Source organism: Macrobrachium nipponense, chromosome 9 (genome assembly GCF_015104395.2).
Source record: "Macrobrachium nipponense isolate FS-2020 chromosome 9, ASM1510439v2, whole genome shotgun sequence".
Taxonomy (NCBI): domain Eukaryota; kingdom Metazoa; phylum Arthropoda; class Malacostraca; order Decapoda; family Palaemonidae; genus Macrobrachium; species Macrobrachium nipponense.
This window is the reverse complement of record NC_061110.1, coordinates 21030217-21053932: the sequence shown is the minus strand read 5'-3', so window position 1 is coordinate 21053932 and position 23716 is coordinate 21030217. Positions and strand designations below refer to the sequence as shown.

Below are 23716 nucleotides of genomic sequence, written 5' to 3'. Positions count from 1 at the left end.
ATATATAAAATGCATGACCAGCCCACTACATCCGACCTGTACTAAAAAAATATGTTGCACTGGGGATCTTCAGTACATCTGATTTCTATAGGCCTAACCATATGAATAATTCACCTTGTGCTTAACGAGTTTCTCAGCTTATTAGAGTTACCATAGACCCAGACAAGAAGGAATGCTTCTTGAATGTGTCTTGGCAATTATGAATTTAATATTTTGAGCATTCATTCGAAATTAATTTTGATGTAATACTCACATTAATTTCTTGACTAATGGCTATAAATACGTAATATGTCCATAGAATATCAGGTAATGGTTTTCGTATTTCATGGACATTTAGTTCTCTAATTCATATAGAACCTTTATTTGCAAGGAGCAGGAATACCATGGTTATAGGAATACTGTTAATGTTTATGATGTGTGTCCATGTATGCATCTCTCTCAGAGAGAGAGAGAGAGAGAGAGAGAGAGAGTTTCTATTATAATCAGCTCCCTGACCTCCCTCTGTTTTGTTTCCACAGAATTGTATTTCCAGCTGAATGTTATATTTTTATAGTGTTTTTTTTTCTTATTTCCCTATTTTTGTCATAGCATGCTTTACGCAATGAACATTTTTTTTTATGAGGCAATCATCTATAGCGCATTTTCCCAAAATTTTCATAAATAATTAAAAATGTTGTACACGAATCCTTTGTTTATATATAACAAGTTAGCATTTTGTATATTGTTTTCAAAACGGTTTAGCATATTTTTCAATAAGAATAGTTGATTTTAATTCTGGTACCAAAACTGAAATTCTTTTAGTGAAATAAACAATACCAAGAGTAAATAATTTGTGCTTTGTGAATCATAGTTATATCTGTAAATGTGTAAAGGGTAAAGGGCTGATTGTAACAGCATCTCTCTCTCTCTCTCTCTCTCTCTCTCTCTCTCTCTCTCTCTCTCTCATTCTTAATGTATTACCTAAATGAGAATGCTAGAGTTTAGCAAATATTTCTATTGCCTTATATCATACAAATTCCCCTTAAATAACACACTTTTGCATGATCATGATGCTTAATTCAAAAATATAATTAAAAATCTATTTCATTAACTCACCACAATATTCATCCAGAATCCAGATGACCTAATGGCAGTGAAGACTAGACAGGAAAATTTTTCAATACTATATCTGTTGCACCTTATATAAGTCTTTCAGTTTCCACACATAACAGCGTTAATAGAAATACACGCAGAAAAATATGACTAAAATTGACCTCGTTCGAACACTTGCAGCTGTATCTGAATACATTTCTGTAATTTCAGTTCTGTCTGTAAAACCTTTTTAGTAATACCAACAAATGTTGTTAGAAAGGCTTGATACTTCCGATGCAGTTTGCTCAGCCAAGGAACTACGGAGAAGTTGTGATTAATTAGGGAACATGAGGACCTTTGGGAAATCATCTTTTTACTACCATGGAAGTTTCGAAACTAATATAATTCAGATTCTTTAATCTCCAGATATAAGGTGTTCCCAAGGAAGGTTTGTCCCAGACCTCTGGACTCGGTTGAAAGCACAAATAGCAGGTGAACAAAAAGGAAATATTGCCCTGGCCTGTGCGTCCCAGTGAGTGCAAAAATGATAAAGTATTTTCATGGCATATTCCAGGTTAATACTGAATGGTAGGCAGCGCAGCAGGTAAACAGTTCAATGCAAATTGGAGTGGCGCGGGATAGATATCCAAATGTATTGACGAGCAAGGTTCATTGCTTGGCCAAGACGGGATAAAAAAAAATGTTAGGAATAATTTCAATTAAGTCATTATTTAATGGTTAAATAGTCTTATCAATGAAAGGTGCCATAAAAAGATACTGAGGACAAGGTGCCTATGAAAAGCATTTTCAGAAAATTAAACAGAAAAAGAAGAATAACACATATGAATCCTGAGAAGGATTCTTGGGAGATGGAGAGTCAAGTCTGATATATCGAGCATGATTCAAATGCAGTTAATGAAATAAAGTTTAGTTTTCTATAAAAGAAAACTATTGTGCCGCTTTGTCTGTCCGTCCGCACTTTTCCTGTCCGCCCTCAGATCTTAAAAAACTACTGAGGCTAGAGGGCTGCAAATTGGTATGTTGATCATTCACTCTCCAATCATCAAACATACCAAATTGCAACCCTCTAGCCACAGTAGTTTTATTTAATGTAAGGCTAAAATTAGCCATAATGGTGCTTCTGACAACGATATACTAAGACAGGCAGTACTGGGCTGTGGCGGAAAGCTTCGTGGGCCACGGCTCATACAGAAAACTCGATTACGCCGAAGAACCTTTGGTACATTTTTGAACGATTTTCTTTTATATCTACTAAACTAAAACGCGGTCATTGGTTCCCTAATTAGAGTTACTGGACGTTAATTATATTTTGATCCTATATTCAATTTTATTCTTAATTCAGTGACGAAATTTTAACAGCACATCCGTCGTAACACATTCAGGTTCATTTAATCAGAAAATTAAATTGAAGCCAATTAAATATGCTTTATAAATAGACACTGCGATTTCAGGTGCAGTTATGCAAAGCAAATTATGCATGCTGAATACTTTAAAACTAATTCAATCGTTTCACTGTATTTTCAAGCATTAACATATTGAAATGTTATTCAAGAAATCATACAGTAAATTTTGCCTTTTAGAATAATATGTACAACGTTTCAGAGCTTTTGTTTGTTTGTTGTTTGTTTGAGAGAGAGAGAGAGAGAGAGAGAGAGAGAGAGAATGAGGATTTGTTTGAATGTGCAATGTGCATATAATATTATATATATATATATATATATATATATATATATATATATATATATATATATAATATATACATATACATACATACATACCATACACACACACACACACACCACATATACATATATATATATATATATATATATATATATATATATATATATATATATATATATATATATATATATACATAAATACATACATACATACACACACACACACACACATATACATATATATATATATATATCATATATATATATATATATATATATATATATATATATATGATAACTATATATATTATATATACATGCGTTTCTCGCTCTCTCTCTCTCAGAATTAAGGTCGCGTGAAAATCATGCATTTTCCTTGGGCGTCTCAGTGAGGAAAAGCTGCCACAAATTCCAAAGACCTATAAATCATTCGAAGGACAATATATTGCAGTTTCGCTTCGCCAAGAAATGCAATAATTTTCCATCACTAACCAGGAAATATCCCGATAATCATATAAAGATGACTTAGCCAAAATATAAATAAGTGAAGATGGTTTCTAATAATCCTGTTGTGAGAGCTTTCAGCGCCATTTTGAAGTGTTGCAATATTGGCCTATGAAAACAGATTGCATGATTGCATGATCAGATGACGATGACGTCAGATTTGGAGTATGGGGCTCATAATGTTAACTTGAGAAGTATTTAATTAAGCCAAAATACGAGATGCTCATTATGATGAATTTAATAACCCTAAAATGGAATTAGTTAATAGTGTTATCGACTGTTAGGGATTCAACCTCGCTTGTCCATGATAATGTTGGAACGGGAAATAAATGTTAGAAAATTTTATTCTTATATTGGTATCAACTGATTTCAAATACCAAATGGCTGAGCATTTGGAGCAGTAGAGTAAATTATTCCGAAAGATAATCGGGTTAAAAATATCATGGCTTCAGAAATGTTTGTTACTGAAGGGGATGTGTGAGATTTAAGTCAATAAAAAACATTTGGCTAACTCTAGCATTCTCATTTAGGTTATACATTTAAGAGAGAGAGAGAGAGAGAGAGAGAGAGAGAGAGAGAGAGAGAGAGAGAGGTGCTCTGTTTTGTTTCCACAGAATTTCATCATAAAATGCTGTTGTATTTCCAAGAAAATTTTGTTATGTTTTTTATATATTTTTAAATCTTCCATTTATGTCATAGCCTGCTTTACTCAATGAACATTTTTTTATGAGGCAATCATCTATAGTGCATTGTACCAAAATTTTCATAAATGATTAAAAATGTTGTACACGAATCCTTGTTCATATATAACACGAAATCTTTCTTCGTTCATGTTGTGATTTTTTTCGACCTTTCAGTTTTCTGTCGAAAAAAAACACCTCTTTTTCTCTCCGCCCTCAGATCTTAAACATTACTGTGGCTAGAGGGCTGCAAATTGGTATGTTGTTCATCCACCCTCCACTCATCAAACATGCCAAATTGCAGCCCTCCATCATCAGCAGTTTTTATTTAAGGTTAAAGTCAGCTATGATCGTGCGTCTGGCAACGCTATAGGACAGGCCACCAGCGGGTCGTGGCTGAAAGCTTCATGGGCCACACCTCGTACAGCATTATACAGGAAACAAAATTGCTTTCTTCTCATTTTTTACTTGTTTGTTTCAGAAGATAGTAACAACCTTTATCTAGTCCCTTTTGTGAAAGTTATAGTATTGTCATTTCTGGATTGCAGTTGCTAACTCAACGTAGTTATGAGTATTAACTCTTATACAGTCTATGACAATTTCCGTGTAATTATGGCTTCTTTTGATGATCATTCCAACTCCATTAATGACTTCTGTCCTATGATTCAGATTCATCTCATCTGTGTTATACCAAACCTTACTGATACTTTTTGGCAAACTCAGTTAAAACTACATTCACATTCACATACTACTAATAACCACAGCTTGTGAAACTAGAAAAAGATTTTTATTGTACGCATCCGAATTCAGTAGATTCTTGGTGTTACTTTTTCATTCATTCATACATACATACTACATATATATGTTTGTGTGTTTGTGTATGTATGCACGTATGTATGTATGTATATGAGTTGGTTAATGACATTTTTCTTTGTATCATCATTTCATCATTTATGTATTACCTGTATTCTACATTTTCAAAATACAGAGTACATGACCGTAATAACAGTCAAGAAGCAATAAGAATCTCCAATAAAGAATTGAGTTAAATACAAATCTTCTACCTTCACCAAATGCCAATTGTCATGTACAGTATATTGACAGAGGAAAGTCATTTTTTGAAGATAAACATATTATAGCCTACCTTCAAGAATGTTAAAGGTATAATACTCTTAATGAAAAATCTTAATTAATTATTGGACTAATGTCATCATGTTTCTTATGTAAAATTTAAGAGCTTTCTCTGTATATTGGGTTACTTTTGTCATTCGATTTTACCTCATAAATGTAATGAACACATCGTCTTAATATGAAACTTATTCAACCATTAAAGAATATTCTTCATAATTCTGGCTTAAAGAAACAGTATCTCTGAACCTTCCGAAGGAACAAAGTTTGTGATAGTAAATTTCCATCTGACTAAATTATTTAAAGGAGGAAATAAAATGTCCCTCTTATTGCAATATTAAGAAATATAACATGTTTTGCACGTAAACTAGAGAAAAGAAGGGAACTCTCTCTCTCTCTCTCTCTCTCTCTCTCTCTCTCTCTCTCTCTCTCTCTCTCTCTCTCTCTCTCTCAAGAGACCTCGGTTTCCTAAAATCTTTCCGATTGATACTGACAGACTCGGAGGCATTTCCCTAGAGGGAACCTTCCAGCGCACAGCTCTGAATAAAAGTTGTCTTGCTCGATCATTTATATGTAGCTACCACTGGGTACAATATTACACTCAGTGGGGTATGGAAGAGTCCGGGTTCAAATCCAATATTCAGGATAAATGATGATTCATTGCGACTTTTTTTTTATATAGCAATGTTTTATGTATAGAGGTTTTGGAATATATTATGATGATAATAATAGTGATGGAAAAAGACACCCACAAGATTACCGAGTATAACTTGTTTACTTGTAAGTATTTACAAGTAAACAAGTTATACTCGGCAATCTTGTGGGTTTCTTTTGCCATCTTCAGAAGAAAAACTAAGAAGTTTTTTTTTGGTCATAAAAAAAAAAAAAAAAAAAAAACAAAAAAAAAAATAATAATAATAATAATAATAATAATAATAATAATAATAATAATAATAATAATAATAATAATAATAATAATAATAATAATAATATGTAAATTTCATTGCCAATACCATCATAATATTTGCATATCTTTCCTCTATCGGCTAATTCTTAAATAGGGTCTTAATATTTTGACAACAATCGGTTAAATTTCAGTCATCAGTTGTAGTCTCATTCTTTACAAATTTAATATCGCTGTTGGTTTATTCTCTAGTTATCATCGACACTTAAAATATTACCAATTATTAACAAAATATAGCTACCAATTCATTTATTTTAGTAGAATCTAGCTACCAATTAATTTATTCTAAACTTGATGGTTTCTCATCACCGCCGCCCCCCCCCCACCCCCGCCCAGTTAAAAAAACTTAATGTTATGGTTCCTTCAAATACACTTTGCAAAGATTGCCAAAAAGTTGGAGTTTCACTTGAAGGGGAAAAAAATAAACCCATTATCCAGAGAAAGCTTCCTTTTCAACTAATAGAGTATTTAAGGTCACGCTTCTTAGTCAATACCCGTTACGCTATGAATCTTGTTCTCCATAAAAGTCGTATTTTAAATTTCTATCATCGCACATAACGTCATTACATTTCTAATTGGCTCTCGACGGTGGGTGAAAGAAGATTCGGCTCTTTGATCCTTTTCAAATCGAAAATACGTATTTCTGTGATAGTCAAAGGGCATAACAGGAGATTTTTTCATTCTTTTTTCTTATATATATTTTCAGCCTACCGGAGAACCTTGTAGTCTTTTATTCAGGAGAATTTTAAAAAAATTACATGGTACCAAAGATGGCCCAATTATATTACGCAAGATAATCAGGCACCTCATAAATAAAATATAAAATTTCCGAGTACTTATTCATTAAATCATGCTAAGCTTGTTTGATATGACACGCTCATAATATGCAGCATATTAGAATACGCTTTTCAGTAGGTTTTTTAATAGTAAATTGGTTTTTTGTATATTTCTAAATTTACTTGGGTTTCTAAAATTTTTAAAGTATCTTGATTTTATATGAAGTTTTTTAAGGTAACTTGGCTTTTTATAGTATCTTAGTTTTAAATTGATGTCTTTTTATGGTAACTTGGTTTTATATAATGTTTTTATAGTAACTTGGTATTTTACTATGTTTTTTAGGCAATTAAGATAGACGCGAGTGACCATTCATAAAATTTATGTCACATTATAAAATAACAATTTTCTTGAAAAATCTCAAAAACTGCTTAGATTATATACCATCCACCAAAGGTAGGATTATCCGTGAGTCCAATTATAGATCTGGTCCGTATAAGAGGACAACACTACGAACAGTAAACGCAGAGTTGAAGGTCAGAGGGAGAAGGCATGATCTTAACACCGGATGCAGAAAAAGGCATCGGCTAACTGATAGAATGGGTATGTGAGTAAACCGTCGATTAGTACTTAAATAAAAAACTGGAATAAGCATATTGAACTAAATATGAAATATGTGTTTGAAAGCAACGTCACGATCATCGATTATGTGAAAGACCTTTAACAAAATAGACAAATTATCAATACACGTGTGAGCAGGGATATATCAGTATAAATACAGCCAAGAGCCATGAAAGATACTGGAAGAGAAAACAACCTTTAACGAAACGGCGTCTAGTCAGTTCAGTGAATTTCTCCGTGAATGAAAAGACGCGAAAAAGTGGATAAAACATTTTCCGTTCAAAAATAGTTTTAAAGAAGAGGAATAATTTATTCTAGGAAACTAAAACCAGCTCAGTCAATCATATGGAACCTGCCGGGGAGACCAAATGAGAGACAATTTGGTATGAGGAATTGTGGGCGGGTCGGGGGTTGGGGGGGGGGCACCTGGAAAAAAATCAACAGGATGGATGGTTCTGAATACGACGCTCCCGAGAATCGTCGAGATATCAAAGCTCCTCCATTGCTCCCTGACTGGATAGTGCCGAAACAGATTGTCTCCATGCAAGGCAGACCAATCAGTATTTCCTACCAGATTGTCCAATCACTGTAATCTCTATTCCCTCTCGCTGATTAGCTAACCCAAAAGTCTTCTGATTATTTATTTTTAAAAAATACGATCTTTTCTTGTCATTTGTTTATTGAGTATCAGTACGTACGTCCTACAAGATTGTCCAATCACTCTAATCTCTATTCCCTCTCGCTGATTAGCTAACACAAAAATCTTTTTATTCTTGTTCTTAAAAAATACGATCGTTTCTTGTCATTTGTTTATTGAGTATCCGTATCTCCTACCAGATTGGCTAATCATTCTAATCTCTATTCCATCTCGCTGATTAGCTTATCCAAAAATCTTTGATAAATTAACCTTAAAAAATGTGATTTTTTCTTGCCATTTGTTACCGAGTATCAGTATTTCCTACCAGATTGGCTAGTCATTCTAATCTCTATTCCCTCTCGCTGATTAGCTAACCCAGAAGTCTTTTAATTCATCATTTATTCAGTTGTATTCCACATAGGAAAATGAAAATGGTTTATCTCAGAAAATGCCCAACAGTTCGTCCTCCAATGGACCTCTCTTGGAGCGTTTATTAAGGAAAGGGCCTTAATAAACGCTCCAAGAAGAGGTCCATTGGAGGACGAAACTGTTGGGCATTTTCTGAGATAAACCATTTTCATTTTTCTATGTGGAATACAACTGAATTACCATATCTTCGTGCCTAAGAAGATTGCCAGTCCATAATTTATATAGATAAGTTTCTTTCTCTTTTCTTGCCTTTTGCATTTTTTTTTTGTTATATCAGAACAATTGTTTTCTCTCCAGTGAGACCTTAGCAGTTCTCAGCTCGAGCACTGGCCATTTCTCCCCGTCATGGCTGACTGGGTATGTACTCTTGCCTAGGGCAGCGAGATTCATGCGTAGAAGAGAGGCATATTTTTCTCTTACTTGGGGAGTAAGCCTACGAACTACTTTGTTGTTGTAGTTGGGGGCTTATTAGGAAAGCTTTATGGAAAAGCCCCAAAAACGTCTGAAAAATGTGTTTCGCGTTAGTTAAAGATACAGGAATTTTAGAATAGGATATTTATGATTTATTTATTAAAAGGAAAATGTAAAAAATATATAATGCGCATGTTAAACAGTACAGAATAATTATTTCTAATAAAATATATCGTATTTATTTTAATTTTCGTTGGTGAAACAATGCTCTATGTAACGGTAGATTCTAGCACAAGCCGTATCATGCTTTGATACTTCATACAAGGTATTTCCGTCAATTTTAACATTTTAACATATACAATTTTAGACGCAATTTAATTCTTTTACAAATATTTATAAACAGCGTTCTACATATGTTAACATAGATTGGTATAGTTTTCTTATTGGTTTCAAGGCTAAATTGGAAAGTGCGCAGTACATTATACAATGTGAATTTGTGCTTCTTTTAAGGTGTTTGTTGCAGGTACCAAGAGTGCCTTATTACGATCTCATATTTTTTTCTCCTTTTGTTTTAACAATATTGATTCTGTACTTTTTCTTCAGTTAGCTCGCTTTTTCCTCACGTAATGTCTTTTTAAAAAACTTCAATATAATTAGGGGACGAACTGACGATTCCTTTATCAGAAAATGTTTCTTTTTTTCTGAAGGTTTTAATTCGGAACTTTCATTTATGATCAGTAATATTGAAAATTTAATAAAAGCCCGAGATAATTGTGTTACTATGAAGCTTCTAAGTTTCAGTGAAGAACTTTTTTTATCTATTTAATAATTCCTGTTATAAGTAAAAAAAACCAACACAATTGGAATAGGCCTTTCCTTGCTTGAAAAATGTTGCCACATATGGATGCTCACCCTGATACCAGCAGCCATAATATGCAAATATGATCAAGTAAACTCAGTTATTGGAGTTGAATTAAATTGTATGTCAAAAACATTCCGTTGTTGAAAGGAATCATTAACGAGTTTAAGGCTTGATTTGTAGATCCCTGTCGATAACTGTTACTGAAAACTGCTGGGAATAATGAGGCGTTATTATTTTAAAAGCGAAATATTTATTACAAAATCAAGGGGACTGAATGGAATATCAATCGCAGACTCAACCATCAAATCCCTCGATGTCTGAATAGTTTAACCCTCGGCTTTTGTAAACTGATGTAATCACTCAAAAGTCAAGATTACGTGACGAACCAAAGCATCGATATAATTCAATAGAGATGATAAAAGCGCAGATTACTGAGTCTCTTCAGTGGATCTAAGATTATGATTATTGATTATGATAAAAAACAAAATCCCACCAGTAAATGAGCTGGAACGCAGAGGCGAAACTTAATGAACTCACTCACGAATTTAAAAGCGAATCAAGTCAGAATTACTCGCACTTTTACGATTCCTTTGAAATGCCTTTTGTTAAAATATAAGCTGAAGAGTGGATTCACTGAGCTATTCAAGTTAATACTAGGATTAGTTTCACACCACCATTTTGGAATAAAGGGAAAATGACTTTCATCTTCTTGAAAGGTGTCTAAGTTAGATTAGCTTGCATTAGATGTCAGTATTATATTAAAATGCAGACTTAGGCCTCTCTCTCTCTCTCTCTCTCTCTCTCTCTCTCTCTCTCTCTCTCTCTCTCTCTATCCTTAAAATTAAGCTATCTTTTTTAACGCCAATATGAATAATTTAGTCTTATTAAACATTACATCGTTAATTAGGAAATCTCTCTCTCTCTCTCTCTCTCTCTCTCTCTCTCTCTCTCTCTCTCTCTCTCTCTCTCCTTAGAATAAAGCTATTTTGTTTAACGCCAATACGAATAATTCAGTTTTATTGAACGGTACATCGTTAATTAGGATATATTAGATCTCTCTCTCTCTCTCTCTCTCTCTCTCTCTCTCCTTAAAATAAAGCTATTTTATTTAACGCCAATACGAATAATTCAGAGTCTTATTAAACGTTACATCGTTATTTAGGAAATATTTAGATTCTCTCTCTCTCTCTCTCTCTCTCTCTCTCTCTCTCAACTTTGCAAGAACGATGATCCATTTCCACTTGTCAGCTCTATGTGAAATAATTTTATTTTTCCATCTCAGTCCTGCAAGTTCTTCATTTTATCGTTGTGTCGTAATTAGAATGAGAAAAAAGGCTGTTAATTTAAATACGGGGTATTCATACATTCCGAATTTGAATTATTATTATCATATTGCATCTTCTAAGTGATCTAATGTCTGACACCCAAAGATAAAAAACAAAAAAAAAAATGAAATTTTAACATTTCACTCTGTAATGTCATTTTCGCAATTTCTTTTCGAGTCTTCTATTGCGCTTTTCTTCTATTGCGTGTCTCAGTATTTTTTATATATATTCCAGTGATATTATTTAGCAAATCAAGTTCTAGAATGGAGCCAAATGCAGTTAAGGTTTATCCTTCCTGGCTTTAGCTTCTCAAACAACCAGGCCATAGGCCTACCCAAATTAATCCAGTTTATTTTCTCAACTCTTCAAAGATAGCGTAATTGGCAGAGGTATCTTGTAGGCAGAAACTGAAGTAAACATACCCATGGCCATCTTCAGGAGGGTATCTAATTGCAAATGATATAATACTTAGTATCCTTCCAGCTATCTGCCTCAGCACTTGTTTGCTTTGCATAAGTCACGTGATTCGAAATCAGTCGACCAGCACTTGAACCCTGGTCCCAAAGTGGTTCTAGTGTTATTTTGATGCAGGTGTTTGTCATTCCTATTTTGAATGGTGTTCTTAATGGAAAGTTTTCTCTTATCAAGATGTTGCCTATGTCTTTTTTTTCTTTCTTTTTTTTTTGGTGCGTGATCTTGGTCGTCTTAATTAACTCTTTAGGTATATAGTTAGCTTCTCATTTTCCTCCCATTACCATATTTTATTTTATTTTATTTTTATGGACGAAATCATCAGCATTCATTTTCCCCTAAAGAAATATCTACACTTGGCTTCGTTATGTTTCCTCCTTTAAATCCTCAGTTAGAATGAGAGGCTATCATTAAATACTTACTGTTAATAGCGGCACCTAATCTGGATGCAAATTGGCAATTAATGTTACTTATACCCCTGCCCCAGCCCGAAGCCAACCTCTACATGTCCCTCTCATGTCCGTGCGTTTGTTGGGTGTACGTAAATTGTCTTTGTACAGCCAAGGCAGCTGCGTTTGACTTTCTATTGACTAAAGATTCAATGAGAATAATTCTTGAATTTTCATGTTAAGTATTAATTAAGCACTTAGGTAAAAATAGAACTGGTGTCTGTAAAATCCTGAAAAAACTGAAAATAATAAATAAGGAAGAAAATACCAGTATCATTTCAGTTTTCTGCAAAAGTAAACAATTGAAGTTGCTATTTGTCTGTCCGTCCGCACTTTCTCTGTCCGCCATCAAATCTCAAAAACTACTAAGGCTAGAGGGCTGCAAATTGGTATGTTGAACACCCACCTTCCATTCATCAAACATTCCAAATTGCAGTCCTATAACCTCAGTGGTTTATATTCATTTCTTTAAGGTTAAATTTAGGCATGGTCATGCGTCTGGTAACGCTTTGTGACAGGCCACCACTGGGCCGTGGCCAAGTTTCTTGGGCAGCGACTCATACTGCATTATTCGCTGTACGGAAAACTCGATTGTTCGGCAAATCTTTTACTTTTGGGGAGAGGTACATATGCTGTTGGTGTATTTACAAGTTTCCCAAAAGCCTTCTCAAGTAGTACATGGTCTGTACATTGCTGGAAGACGAGATTTCGCTAACAACCTCCCAATATCTCGCTGTTCCCCCGAAATCTCTAGGAATTCACCTCGGGGTCGATATGTTTAGCAGTTTCACTATTTCATTTTTATTATTTATTACATTATTCAGGAGATGAACCCTGTTCAAATGGAACAACTCCAGGTTCTACAGAATAGGCGCTCATTTGAAATATAATAGGAAAATACAGAAAGAAGAGGTCAGTTATTAAAAAAAAAATAACAAAATAACAAACAAATTAAAACAACAAATTATTGCTGAGTAATATGTGGCAGAGTTCTTGATTTCAGGGCGGGTGAGAATAAATTGTTATTTCCTTCGTCGTCTCCAGCGCAAAAAGTGGAATGGGATTGTTTCTGCAGTACTATATTTACGTATTTTTCAGAGTGTGGTAAAATATCTTACAATGCCTCTCCTCATCGATATATACCCTACACAGATCTGTTAAATGGGCAACGTATAACTTGATAATTAATACTTAAATTAGTCAATAGTACTCTTCTTATGAACTGGACCATTCGCGAGTTTCATTCAAGATTATGAGACAAGCTGTGAATGGCTGTCTCGATCCTAGTGAAAAGACTTCTGATTGGTTGGCAGTAATCTAAATATCCTGTGCCTCTCTCTCTCTCTCTCTCTCTCTCTCTCTCTCTCTCTCTCTCTCTCTCTCTCTCTCTAAGTCGTAACTCTAATTGGGTTTCAGTGGTGCGTAAATAAACCGTTAGCAACGCAAAGGGAGATATTTCCAAGCCTGAATTTTCTTTATAGTTACCTCTCCATTCTCTGATAAACATCCGTAGGGGGGTGGCACCGTCAATGTACCTCACGGCGGTGCACTGTCGGCATTACTTAAGGTTCTTTGCAGCGTCCCTTCGGCCCCTAGCTGCAACCCCCTTTCATTCCTTTTACTGTACCTCCGTTCATATTCTCTTTCGTCCATCTTACTTTCCACCTTCTTCTTACAATTATTTCATAATGCAACCACGAGGTTTTCCTCCTGTTACACCTTTCAAACCGTTTACCCTCAATTTTCCTTTTAAGCATGGAAGACCTCATAGGTCCCAGTGCTTGGCCTTTTAGCCTAAATTCCATATTCCATTCTATTCCAATCCACTGACAACATTATCTCTCAATCAATTTCCCTTATTATCGCGTTAATTCGTCAGATTTTTCAATGAATGGAGACGAAGCAACGAAATTTCTGCGAGAAAAACAGTCATGAATAATATTGCATCCCAAAGGAGCAGATAGTAATACACTCGACTCAGCCTGGTTATGTCATGGGAAAAGTTTTAGATCATATTTCCAGCCATTTTCATTATTTTTGTTGATACGATGGGCAGAGGGAATTGATGCTGTTCTTATATGTATATATATATTATAGTATAGATAAAAAATATATATATAATATATAGATATATATATATATATATATATATATATATGTGTGTGTATTTATATATATATATATATATATATATCATATATATATATTATATATTATTATATATATAAATACATATATATATAATAATATATATATATATATATATATATATATATATATATATATATATATATATATATATGCTTAAAAAATCACAGAAGATGCACAAGTGACTTCACTAAATAAAGCGAATACCACAGGAAAATGATAGTCAGAAATCCAAGCCTTTTGTCTTTACTAAGACATTGTAAGTACGAAAGCGCTTGGATTTCTAACTATCATTTTCCTGTGGTATTCGCTTATTAATATATATATATATATATATATAATATATATATATATATATATAGATATATATATATATATATATATATATATATATATATATAATATATGATTTAATATAACCCAAAATTTCAGAAAACCAACGATAAATTTTGAGCACACTTCAGCATCACTCATTAAGAAATAGGAAGAATTGAAATACCATCGTGATTATTTTCTATATTTTTATCATTTTCCCTTTTTTTATTCAGTTAAACTTGGGAATACATTCCGGATATAAAAATGATGAAAATGAAAATAAAAGTATAAAATTTTTTTATAAAAATAATAAAATGATAATAATAATACAAAAAATAATAAAAAAATTTAAGTAATAGAAATAAAAATTACTACTATCTCCACCTCCCCTACACAGCTTCTATCCTACTGTCAATTTCAGCCTGACATTCTCTACATAATGATATTGAACGCTTGAAATGGTGAATGATTATTTGGAAGTTTTGCACTTAATAAGTAATTATAGATAAATATGTTAAGTTACATGCGGAATAAGATACCATTATCCACTATTGCATTTGATAAATAAATATAAATTAATATGTTAAGTTATATGCGGAATAAGATATCATCATTCACCTTTGTATTTTACAAATAAATATAAATAAATATGTTGAATTAGGATATGAAATAAGATACCATTATTCACTTTTGTATTAAATAAATATTAATGAATAAATATTCGATGATATGTACTGAATATTTGAACATTATGTACTTTTATATTTGTTAGATAGATATTGGTAAATATACTTTATTATATTCCAAGCCAGCTTAACGACATGATGAGAACAGCCTAGCAAATAAGCTGCAATTTGTATTTTTTAGAGAATAAATATGACTAAATTTACCGCATTGTATTCCTAGCCAGCTATGCCACAGATCGAGGATAACTTAATTGCAAATACGCTGACCTTCGTATCTAAAAAAGATCATTATAAATAAATATAATATTCCTAGCCAGCTATGTGATACATCGAGGATAATTTAAAAGATGTGCTGACGTTTGTATTTTATAAAAATAGATATAAATAAACAAAAAAATAGATTATATTCCTAGCCCGATATACGGCACATCGAGGACAACTTAATAGATGTGCTGACGTTTGTATTTATAAAATGAATAAATATAAATAGATATGAGAGATTATATTCCAAGCCAGCTATGCGACACATCGAGGATAACTTAATTAACAGATGCCCTGACGTTCCTAATAAGAGCAAATGCAGAGCGACGTCGGACAGAGACTTGGATGCAGATTGCAATTGATCATGCACCATTTGCTTGCCCCGGAGAGGCCGCCCCAAGCACCGGTGCCTTTGCATCGCAGATTCCCGGAAGGCGCTGCCGGGGACGACCCAAGGACCTCTCCATCCTTCATTGGCTGCAGTTGGAGTACTGAGGCCTCATCAGGAAGGGTCGAAGGATCTGAAATGTTAAGTCAATTGGAGCTTCAGAAGTTCAGGCGAAAATGCAATTTATTACTTCTCTGTTACCAATCAACTTGTGTTTTAATATTGAACTTACATTTTTATTTATTTATTTATTCATTAATTAATTTATCGTGTTTTTTTCCTGCAAATAATATCTCTTTATATATATGTATATATATATATGATTCCCTTATCACTTCACTGTGATTCATATACATGCATTAAGCAACAAATGTCCTTTAATATCCAATTCGCTCTACCTCGGAACTTATATATTTTCATATATGTTAACCACAGGGGAATTTTTTAATGGAAATAATTTCGTCCTCCCGTGTATTCGAACCAGCGGGCAGACAGAATAGAAATCAGGACTGCAGTGACATTACCCACTCGGCCAACAAGTGAAAAACTACTAATTCCGAAGTAGAGCGAATTGGATATTAAAGGGCAATTTGTTGCTAATGCATATATATATATATATATATATATATATATATATATTATATATATATATATATATATATATATATATATATATATATATAAAACGTATATAGTATATACATGTACGCCATGTGTATGTATGTTTATAAGGTAGGGACTAGAAAAGACATCGAAAAAGAATTCACCTTCAGACTTGATTTTGGAGCCACACTGACATCAGCGCATGCGCGGAATTCCTCTTGAGGTCCGCAGCCTACGCCATACGTGCCATCGGAACACTTTCCCCAGTTGTTGCCGGTCACGTACCGCCACTGAAACGAGTGAATCATTCTGCAATCAAATGTCGCTTTCATTTCATGTCTAAAATCCAACCTCGACTCATCCTTTTGGAAACTCTGCATTGGCCATATTATTGCTTCAATAAATGTAACATTTAACTCTTGAATTAATCTGTGTAAAAGTGGTTCAAAAGAGATTAAATATTGTCATTAATTATGGGTCTGTGTTGTGATACATGGATTCGGGATTAACTGTTATGTTCAGTTTCGTAGGACAATGAAGGAAATTATTGCCTCGTATGAAAAGACTACAATACTGATGAAGAAATGAAGGACGATTAATCAAAATGTTAGAAACCATTGTATGAAATAGTTTCCAAAGAGGACGAAAAAATTAAAACAACAAAAGAGCGAGTGGGAAAATTGTCTCGAACTCTGAATATAGAGAGAAGTCTAATTTTCATATAGTTATTATAAATCATCACAAAACAACTGCTAATATGTTTTTGATACCATTACCTTCAGGATGAGACGCATTATTTCTTTGCTTAAAATCTCTATTTTCAGTCAAGAAAGGAAATATATACATATTTTTTTTTATTTTGCAGCTCATGTAATATATAATGTAAATATATATATATATATATATATATATATATATATATATATATATATATATATATTATATATATATGTTATATATATATATATATATATGTATTATATATATATATATATATATTTATATATGATAGATATATCTTATATATATATATATATATATATATATATATATATACATATATACATATATATATATATATATATATATATATATATATATATATTATATATATATATATATCTATATATATATTATATATATATGTGTGTGTGTGTGTGTTGTGTGTACATATTATATATATATATATATATATATATATATATATATATATATATATAATATATATAATATATATATATATTTATTACTTTTAGGTGGTATTATGTGTGCTAGCTAGAATTTTGGGTACGTTCATCTAAATATAATACTTGCGTCACCTATATGAGCAACCTAACAGCTCTGCATAGCTCTAACATCAGGAAAAGAGTCACAGAAGTCATTTTCAAAATTGAATATCGCTAAACGCCTTCCAAATGAAACTCAGCAGAGATAGTTCTGCAATTACCTGCAAAACACAATGCTCACAGGGAGTCCAGATGGGAGCTGGACCAACATTAGTGTAAAGACCTGTTTCGGAGGAGATATTGAAGTCGTCACCCGGATCCGTCAGCTAGACTGAGGCGATGCCTGGAGGGAAATAAGGCGTTGTAAATATAATTAATATGAAAAAAGATTTTTTATTTCTATCACTCGGACATCAGTCATATGGCCGAAGGTGCGTTAGAAATTATAGTTTTTAGCTAATGGAAACCTTGAGAGAAAGGGAAAATTCCCCTCTCAAAAATAACAGTGGATTGAAATGTTGGTCGCAAAATCTTATCTTCAAGTCTCATATAATGTCAGGAATAGTAGCATTTAACAAAAGGGGTGTGTGTGGGGAGGGGGGGGGGGGAATATTTTCCAGTTTCACAAAAAAAAAAACCCCCCCTCCATAACAGATCCTCATCCTTACTTATCCAAGCATTCCTGCGTAGCTTCAATTTCCGGGTCAGGACATATCCTAATTTCAAAGTGTCCTAGATGGTTGGCTGTGATGTGGACCGTGATGTTGAGGACCTGTCCCTCTCGGTAGTGCCTCACGATGAGGCCTGTGGCGTAAAGACCGCCCACTTCATGGGCGCGAGGAGACTGATCCCAGGCTTCCTCCCCGCGAGATTCCCGCATTTTTCCTCCTTGGGTTTGGTATTGATGCTGTAAGAGTGAATTGAAATATTCTTTAATAATATCAGAATAGGTGAGATAATGTTTGTAAGGGCTAATTCAAATATTCTCTGGCAATATCAGAAGAGGTGAGATAATTTTTGTTTATAGTAATTCAAATATTCTCTGATAACGTCAAAATAAGCGAGATAATTTTTTAGGATTAATTCAAATATTCTCTAATAATATCAGAATAGGTGAGATAATTTTCATAAGGATTAATTCAAATATTCTCTAATAATATCAGAATAGGTGAGATAATTTTTGTAAGGGTTAATTCAAATATTCTCTAATAATATCAGAAATGGTGAGATCATTTTTACGATGGTGAATTAAAATGTTCTCTGATAATGTCAGCAAAAGGCAAGATAATTTTCTAAAGGATGAATTAAAATACTCTTTGACGAAGTCAGCCTAATGCAAGATAATTTTTGCAAGTGTGAATTAAGATATTATCTGATAATGCTAGCTAAAGTGAGATAATGTTTTGCAAGATTGAATTAAAATTATCTCTAATCATGCTATCAAAAGGTGAGATCATTTTGCGAGGATGAATCAAAATACTCCTTGATAATGTTAGCAAAAGATGAGATCATTTTTGTAAGGGTGAATTAAAACATTTTCTCATAATTTCGGCAATAGATGAAGCTATTTCTTTATGGGGGTTTTAACTTGGCTACCTCGGTAATTATTTGTAATGCATAACAGCCAACTGGCTTTAATTAATCTTCTAAGACTTCGTGTCTCTCACTGAATAAATCTGAATACTAGTTTTTAGTTTTCTGTAAAAGAAAACTATTGTGTTGGCTTTGTCTGTCCCTCCGCCATCAGATCTTAAAAAACTACTGAGGCTAGATGACTCCAAATTGGTATGTAACCAATCATCCACTCCCCTCCTATGATCAAACGAACCAAATTGTAGCTCTCAAGCCTCAGTAGTTTTTATTTTATTTTAAGGTTACATTTAACCTTTATCATACTTCTGGTACGGCAATAGGTACCAACAACACAGACCACCACCGGACCTTAGCTGAGTTTCATGAGCCGTAGCTAAGAGTTTTTTTTTTTTTTTTTTACTTATTTTTACCATCTCCATATTCGCTGGTTATAAAATTCGAACCAAATATTCAATGAAATAAGTATATATGATACTTAGATTAATTTTTCCATCATAGCAAAATTTTTTTAACACATTCCCAACTTCCAACTTACGCTGAATCCTCCGCAGAATCCTTCGTTGTCATTGTAGTCCTTCGGAGTGTTGAATCCGAAAAACCCTCAGGCAGAGGCCCGGGATGGGGGCTCATACAGACGCCCGTGACCTTTGCACACGTCCGTGACCTGGGGTAGGGGAGGTCATAATTAGGTCGTAATATTTGTGGTCAGTATGAATATTCTCGAGTATGTACCATTACAATACATTATATATATACATATATATATATATATATATATATAATATATATATATATATATATATAATATATATATATACAGAGAGAGAGAGAGAGAGAGAGAGAGAGAGAGAGAGAGAGAGAGAACCAATAAGCTTTCCATAGCCAGTAACTTACCACGGACAGGAATATTGCTGCTGCCAATAACCGACGTATTCCCGAATCAAACCTGAAATGACATAAGAACCGTGAGGAACTCTTATTTATCTCCAGATGAAAAACCAAATGAAGAACCAAAATTAAAACTTCATGAAATATATGACGAAAATTACTTTTTTAATATCATAGACGAGAAAAATATTATCATTGGTAATTTTGATTATCATCATTGCTCATAAAACGGTGGTAAAAAAGAATACAGCTAGTAACAAAATGGTAATAAAAGTAACGCTAAAAGTTAGAATGTTAATGATTGTGATATATTATCAGACTATATGATTTATATTTATAATCTGACATAAAAGAAGTCATCTTTCAAGTTTGGAATCTCATAGACCAGGGACCATAAACGAGGAAGTGTCATGAGAGTTGTAAGGAAATTAAATGTTCTTAACGACGTTGATTGACAAAATCAAGAAGAAACATCACTCACTGATGTCGCAATACCATGGGACACCAGAGGAGAAGAGAATCAAAGAGAAAAAATTAATAAGTATCAAGACCTAAAAATAGAAATAAGAAGGATATGAGATATACCAGTGGAAATTGTACCCATAATCACAAGAAAACACACTTTGTCTCGATCCCAAGATCCCTGAAAAGGAACCTGGAAAAAACTAGATGCCGAAGTAGCTCCAGGACTCATGCAGAAGAGTGTGCTCGTAGAAACAGCACACATACTGAGAAAAAAACGATGTACTCCTAAGGAGGCAGGATGCAACCCGGAACCCCACGCTATAAAAACCACCCAGTCGAATAGGATTGCTTTGATAGACAAAAATAAATAAAAATAAATTAAATAAATAAATCATTAATTAAATCAATTAATAGATAATAATAATAATAATAATAATAATAATAATAATAATAATAATAATAATAATAATAATAATAATAATAATAATAATAATAATAATAATAATAATAATATTTGGTAGAAGACCCTCTTTTAGGCAAATGCTGTTAAAAAAGGATGGCAGAATTAGCGAGTTGATTTTATATATTGTTTTTTCTATTTTCCTTACAATTCGCTTCTCAGGCTCAGCGATGTTTCTGAGTAACTGGCCAATATTCCCATATTGGGAATTTTCAAAATTAGAATGCTGAAGGAATCTTTTATTAGAACAAGATATCAGGTCCAGGTCAAGCAGGGGTCGTCGTCAGTGCTAGAATAATACAGCACCTGACGACGAACCCCTGCTTGACCTGGGACCTGATATCTTGTTCTAATAAAAGATTCCTCAGCATTTATAAGTTTTGAAAAAATTCCCAATATGAATATTGGCCAGTTATTCTCAGAAACATCGCTGAGCCTGAGAAGCGAATTGTAAGGAAAATAGAAAAAAAAACAATATATAAAATCAACTCGCTTAATTCTGCCATCCTTTTTATCAGAATAATAATAATAATAATAATAATAACTTATATTTTCTCTTACCCTTTCATGACTGATGTTATTTCAACGGAGTTTTGATTCCTACAAATTTGTCTCTTCCGTTTCAGCCTTCCTTACTTGACACTTATCTGTAGTAGCACTGATACAGGCTCAGGTACTCGAGTTGCTACTTATAGCCATTTTCAACCAGGATTTAACGCGTTTTTCTTTGACGTCATTTGGCAACGGCTGATAAGCTATCTCGAGAAGGATTACAATCAGTTATATACTTTTTCTTAATCCACCATCGTGAAAAGGGAAGGAAAGATCGCACGGTTCTACTACGCACGATCTCTCTCTCTCATCTTCTCTCTCTCTCTCTCTCTCAATGTATATACATATATATATATATATATTATATATATATATATATATATATATTATATACATATATATATATATATTATATATGTATATATACATATGTGTGTGTGTGTGTCTTCGTTAAGACGAAAGCGTTTGGATTTTCTGCCTATCATTTTCCTGTGGGGCAGTCGCTTATTTAATGAAGTCAAGTGGATCTACTGTGATTTTTAAGCTATATATATATATATATATATATATATATATATATATATATATATATTATATATATATATCATATATCTAAAGCTCATAATAACGTGATTAGAATATTTTAAGTAATTAGTTAAAGTTCACACTTATGTAAGCTGTGTATTGAAAAAAAAAAAAAACTGTTCATTTACTTGAACAGTAGACCTCATCACCCGTACTGATTTTATCTTTTTTAAAGGTACAAAGACATGATGTCACGAAGGACAAAAAAGACTTTGTTCTGAACCTTCTTAAAGGATACTGCCCTAACGTCTTTTTTATCATTCGTGACATAATGTATCTGTATCTTTCAAAAAGGACTCTTCAAGTAAATGAAAGCTCCCGTCTTGTAAAGTTTTTGAATATAAGTTGTGTGTGTATGCATAAATGTATTCGTCTTTATCTAGAATAGCGATATCATAATTGTTTTATTACACAAGCAGTGCTTTATTTAGCAATATTTGAAACAATACATTCTCTTTATATGTTCAAAATTCTATGATGTCCTGCATACAATAATGAGTTAGTGCACTGTGCATACATGACATTGGTGACTGAGATCTCAGTTTTATATAAAATCACGTAAGACTGACTTTGATTGAACGAGACGTTTTATATAAGGATATTAAGGGAAGATCTTTTATTCAGGATATGAGGAAGATAAAAAAAATACTGGCGACAAATATTAGGATTTTCCTCGCAGTGTTTGCTCAAGTTCTTATCCAAGGAAAGTGGCATTTAGCCCACACGGCAATTCAGGGCCCAGATATTTTCGTGAATGAGCATTTTACATAATTTTTTAGCATTTTACTTTTTAGAACGCAGTGTCGTATTATTCTATTATATTATATTTATTCTTTATTTTTATTTCTATTTTTTTCTTTGATTCTCTATGCAACAAAATTCCTATACCTCACTGACGGTTTTGCTTTCTTTTACAGCATTTAGTATATTGTCTGCCAGATGGCAGCACCGTTTAAACATATGTAAACATTATGTTGTGTTTTCATCATTACCATTGGGCTTTCCCAGTGACAGGAAAAAGAACTCTCTCTCTCTCTCTCTCTCTCTCTCTCTCTCTCTCTCTCTCTCTCAAGTTCTGATTCGGTGATTCATTTATTTAGCTGAAAGAGAGAACAAGAGAGCGTTATACAAAATCAGAAATGAAACACTTGAAGGAAACACGTTTTACACTTACGACATGGCATCTTCTGTCATCGCTCGTGAGTTACAATTAGCTAAAATTTCGCAGTTTTTGTTTTACACTTTTTGTAGCCTATTTCTACGATTAGCTTTTGCCAAGAATAATGACTAGTTTGTTTTATGTTCTACATGAATTTCATTCATACAAAATGTTGTATCTTTTCATAATAACTTAATATGATTAAGTTTTGCCGGTGGGGTTCACTATGGCATGAATTTAACTACGTATTTGAAATTGATTTATGTAAATTTTGTAAATTTTCACTAATGAATCAGAGAAAATAACATTTCATGAATTTAGCTTCTTTGTAAAATCATTCATACTGAAGTAACAGTTA

General features: G+C 32.9%; 1 pseudogene; it reads right to left on the bottom strand.

Moving 5' to 3' along the window:
* Positions 1–23393, bottom strand: part of LOC135218027 (uncharacterized) — a 54956-nt pseudogene extending 31563 nt beyond the window's left edge.
* Between the last annotated feature and the right edge of the window lie 323 nt (positions 23394–23716).